General features: G+C 39.8%; 1 long non-coding RNA gene across 1 annotated transcript; it reads right to left on the reverse strand.

Moving 5' to 3' along the window:
* Positions 1-264: 264 nt before the first annotated feature.
* LOC311270900 lies at positions 265-2,258 on the reverse strand. The gene is made up of 4 exons (XR_014624311.1): positions 2,150-2,258; positions 1,888-1,956; positions 1,525-1,616; positions 265-584 (listed from the first exon to the last, which is right to left on the reverse strand). It is a non-coding gene; the product is annotated as an uncharacterized lncRNA (long non-coding RNA).
* Between the last annotated feature and the right edge of the window lie 3,358 nt (positions 2,259-5,616).

Genomic DNA, 5,616 nt, shown 5'->3' on the forward strand with positions numbered 1-5,616 from the left:
AATCTTAAACTAAGAAACTTTATCCAACTTTCCATCAGCATAGGGAGCGAGTACATAATGACTGGATTTACATTTTAGGGGGGGAATTACATTAGAGAACGGGCATTACAAGTCTGTCACAGCCAGACACTTCATCCATCTGGTGCAGAAGGACTGTGAGATTTAAATGCAGACAGATGAACCTAAAATGTAGCAGAAGGAGCCACTGATGAGAGAAGTTAATGCTGTCAATCACATGCAAAACATTAATTAGGATTAATTGCAATAAATCTTTTATTTCCGTACATATTGAATCCATGATCCATGAAAACATCTTCAGAGTCACAGGTAAGAAGTGAGTTGCAGTGTGTCTGTTTCCCGACTTCAGGGACGGCTTCGTTCACGTGCTGCATTTCTACAATGAATGCTTCACGTCGTGCTGACGAGGCCCGTCTCTTATTTTAGAGGCTCCTTTGAAAAGCATCTGAGGAATAATGTTTCCTTTTTCCTGGAAGGAATCACCTGGTGTGTCCCACAGACCCAAGTGCATCCAGTGATCCTCGTCCACCCGTAAAGAAGTTTAAAAAAATGTTACGTTCCCAACGCTGCAGGAGATACATCACGTAGACAGGTTGATCATATGGATATATTTACTTCTTGCCTGATGATTTCAACATATTTGTTGTTCATTTAAGTCAGATTTCTGGCATCAGACCGTTGAACAACTTGACAAAACAGGACCTGAACGTGGCATTAATGCTGCTGACTTGTGTGGAAAGCAATGATTACTGATGAACAATGGACATGAATATGATACACATACATCACTAGAGAGGATGCATGCATTATAGACGCATTTTGTTGCCCCCCATACTACTTGCTGTTTACGGGGGAAAAAATGCAACACCACAGCACAAAAAGTTACAGCTAACGGATCAACCTGCTGCAAACCTTTTACTACATGTAGCAGTTATGGATGCTGATGAGGAAAGTATTTCATGCTCACGTATTCCTCAGATGACAGGTAATAGTTCAGTGCACATCGACAGTAATTGTATCTGGAAATGAACCCACAGGATTATTTTCCCTACTGCGACATCACACTCGTTGTTAGAGGTGAAACAAACAGGACAGGAGACGTCTTTTTGAACGTGCAAAGAAGATAGAGAGTTAATATTTATCTCTTTTTTCTGCTCATACAGTCCGTCAACATCTCATCAGTTCACATTCCTGTGCTTTAGTCAGTTGCTCCAACACATTATAAACACAAGTTGAAACTTTGTGTACTCCAGAGCCGCCTCCAGTTTGTGTTTTGTTATAAAATGAGCAGAACACGTCTGCAGATTCTACCTTTTTTTTTTTAAGAAACAGCCTTCGCCTCTTTTTCATGGCGCGGCACTGTAAAACAAATGCATATTTGGAGCTCCGGGCTTCATTTTTCATGAGATGCCGGTTCCTGCAGGTTCACGCACTACATCACTTAACCATGGTGATGTACTGGCACTGACACAAATCTACATATTTCAGATTGATAACCTGACTGACCTGTTTGTTTGCAGCTCCAACACAACAGCAGATTAGTCACCATCCGTATCTGTGTGTGAGAAGAATCTGCACCGATGTAGAGATTATAATGTCTGCAGCAAATATAAACAGAACTTCTTCATTACCTGAGAATAACTATATCATATATATTTAGTCTTTCAGTTTACTTATGTAGCTCACTTGAATTTACAAGAGTTATCATCCACTGAGAGATTTTTCTGTTGTTAAACCTAAAAATACTCTTTAAAAACACTTCTGATGAACTGATGCTGCTAAACTTTTGTATTTTATGACCAACTTCATTTCATTTACATAATCAAAAAGATGAAAAACAACCATACTTCCTGTTTCCTGTGAGCTCACCTTGACCGACGTGTCTTCAGTCTCAGGTGGAGGACTGCTCTCAGTCCTGGAGTCTCTTTGTGACTGTCTCTGTATGTGAAGGACACACCTTTTTAAAATATTAGCCTCAAATCCCAACATGACACGCTGCTTTGTGGAGACGTTCACACTGCAGTCCTGTGAATCTCTGGTCCTCCATGCAGCTGTCATTCCTCAGTCCTTCCCCAGTTCACTCAACACAAACATGTTTTAACGTGGATTAAAACACATTTAGCAAACGTACCTTTCCTGCATCCAGTCAACAATTGTTCCTTCGTCCTTCAGTTTAAACCTCAGTTCCTTTAACTTGACTTAATTGTAGGAAAACACAACTGAACACCTGAATCAATCAGTGTGTGTGCAGCCTGTGAGTGCAGGTGAGGACTGAACCATGTGTGTCTTAACCAGAGGGGTGCAGCAAAGAAAGAGAACCTGTTGATGTTTATTGTTGATGTTCATTTATCTTATTGGGCTGTCCAAGCCGCTCAGTGGCAGAGTGTTTTCCTCTTTCCTCACATCCAGAGGCTTTGTCATTTTTATAGTGAACAGGGTTTGAATCCAACCTGTGGCTCTTTGCTCCATGTGTATCCCCCCTCTTCTATTTCACCTTGTTGCCTATCACTTTCTTTAAATCTTTAACAGTTTAACAGTTTCTTTTACGTATTTGATTTTAAAAAAACTCAGCACAAGTATTACACTACTCAATATTAGTTAGGGATATTGGGATATGGGTGCATATACGCATATGCATGGATATGCAATAAAAGTTCAATGTTTCGCATTATATTTGACGACCAAAAATATTCACAAAAGAACAAAATAAAAATTCAGATATGTCGCAGAATAAACAGTCAAGTGAAAGACTAAAATATCCCAAGATCCCTGACTCATTTATGAGTTGTGAATGCTTCAGGAAATAGAAACATATCCCAAGTTCTAGTGAGTTTAACATTTCACAGCAATGTTAAAAGAAAATTCTCTTCTATTAACTTTATAAATTTTGCTCTGATTGTTGGAGAGGTGTCTGTGAGACATGGAGACTCAAACTTGTAAATGAACCCACTTGTAATTATTGCAATTGCTGAAACTGAAACAAGTTAATTACAGATTTATTTGCAGATTTATTTTCTTCATTTTGTTGATCAAGCCATTAAAATATCTGAAAGTTTCCATTTAAATTGACCATTACAACATTGTGTTCTGTTGCTCCCCAAAATATTCAGTTTCACAATCGAGACAGAAAAAAGAAAAGCAGACGAGATCCACTGAGAAGCTGGAACCACTGACTGTAAAATGATTCAAACAATTAATCGATTATCAAGTAAAGTCAAATCAAATGGCAGTATCACACAGCACGCTTCAAAGGACTTTACATAAAAGAAAAAAGAAAAATCAAACAGTATGTCTCCAGCCTAGAGGAAACCTAACATGCTGTGCGACTCCCCCCTTCTTCTTCTTCCCACTCAAGACAGGCTGACTGCACAGTGTGAGTCGAGGTTCAAAGCAGCAGCTGATTAAGACTTCAGAGCTGAGTGGTGCCCGAAACAACAAACACAAGTTCACTCACTTCCACCGAAGTCTCAAGAATAAAATGTTTCCTGCAAACCACAAACGTAACATTTAAACCTGATCCTAAAGAAATGTAACATTTCTTAACATATCTGTGTTTTGCAGAAATACATAATGCCAACATTTATTCTGGCGATCGGTTGAAAGAGTTCCCAGCAAAAAAAACCTCTTGCAGCATCCACGACTATTTCTATCCTCTCTGATTTACTTTCTGCCTCAGCTTCTTCTTATGCTTTCTGCAGTTGTGTCTGCAGCAAACATCCAGCGATGATTCATTTACTTCTATTCCTGCAAATGATCTTCCCTAATCCACCTCACCTGTTGTATAGAAATTGTTTTCAGTCAGTTTTTATTCCAGCCAAGTCATTTTCATTCTTATCTTTTTGCTGCCTTTTCCCTCCCTGATTTCATCATTGTTCAACCGTCCTCATCCTCATCCTCCTCCATCTCTCCCAGGAGGCAAATTGCTGTCAGTTGGGGTTTAGAAAACCTGCAGTCATGCATTGGTCCAATACAGAGGTTGGCTGAATTTCCTTGCTTCAGTAAAGAAAATCTATTCGACAACTTTCTTCAATTTTTTTTGGGGGGGGAGCAATACTGGTGAAGTACATGATTTATGTGACATTGTTGAAATGAAGTGGATGATGGGTAAATTTTAACCTCATTCAGGTAAATAAATGCGTACTCTAATCCGTGTCAGGCCGCCCCCTCTTTACCCTGTTGTATCTATTTATTTTCCTTCATTTGTTTATCTCAAAGGCCAAAGACTGTCTTTAATTAAGCTGCCATATTATAATGTAATCAGCACTGGAGCTACCACTGAGGACAGTGAGGTTGCTGTTTGTCCTCGAGGAATTTATTTCAACATTCAAAACTGTGATTCTGTACAGCCAGTGTCCTTAAAGGTGACTGTGCACCGAGACCATCATGCAGGGAGAGAGAATTGGCAGATAATGTAACTAAATAGTTAAATGAATATAATTTAAAGGTGCCCTATAAAGGTTTGGGGGAAGAAGTTTCCATGTAATGGCTCGTTGACTGTTACTGGCATAGATACGTGTTATAAATACCTACAAAACAATGATTTTGTTGGGCCTGATGCTGCTGTGTAGTTGAGATCTCGAGAGAGACTTACAGGATGTGATAAGAACAGTTAAACATCGATTTTGACTTCCTGGGAAACTTTAAGCGTTTCTCATGGGAGCTGAGTTGTGGTGAGAGAAGTTGTACTCAGTATTTCTAAGATCCCGGCTACAGCGCTGCACTTCATATTTCTGATATTGTCTGGGTTTGTGCCAGTGTAATTTTGTTCTCATTGAAAATGACAATAGAGATATGCTTGACAGAATAAAGGAAGTCTTCTGAAAGACCAAAGGCCCATCTATCCCAGTAAAATGTCTGTTCCTGTCAGCTGAGCAGCACATATTACAGCCTCCTCTGCCTCGGCGGTGATAGCAGGAGGGGATAAAGACCGAGGAAAGTCTGGATGAAGTGCAACAGGCTTAAACAAATGAGACAGCTGGAGTAAATACCAGCGCAGACTAAGCCGGTGTTCAGCAGCGTGGCTCGCCGACATGTGCATACGCTGATTATTTCTTGGATTGCTGATTGTTGGCGTGATTTTCTCAGTCTCGATGTGTCTCACACGTCTAATTAGAATCATTCAGCATTAAAAAGAGCAGAAAGTAATCTGACCTCTGTCGGCCTCCTTAAAGCACAGCAGCTGCAGCAGGATCACAGACTTGAAGTCCCCGTTGATGGAAAAACAACTATGTCACATAAGGAGCTCATTTCATCATGTCTGGCAGCAAATTTGTTCTTTATCGTGACATGTTGCTCACAAAGGTCTGTTTAATCTAGATCAGTTTAAAACCTCAGAGAAGGAGCTGAAACTCCACAGAGAATGAGAAGCAGTCGATTAACTTTACTTCAGTTAAAAAAATAAATCACCCGCCCTTGTTACAAACTGTCCAGCCAATCACAGACAAGCTCTTGACCCTCCCCTTTTCTGTTAAAGGTCAGGAAAAACTGTGAAAAACGGCTTTGGTTAGGTTTGGGAAAATATCATAATATATAAGTTTACTTACATAGCATAACTTAGAAACAAATCACACTTGACTCTGGGCCACAGTCTGGACACAA

The sequence above is a fragment of the Pagrus pagrus genome (genome assembly GCF_965226575.1).
Source record: "Pagrus pagrus genome assembly, chromosome: 15".
Classification (NCBI taxonomy): domain Eukaryota; kingdom Metazoa; phylum Chordata; class Actinopteri; order Spariformes; family Sparidae; genus Pagrus; species Pagrus pagrus.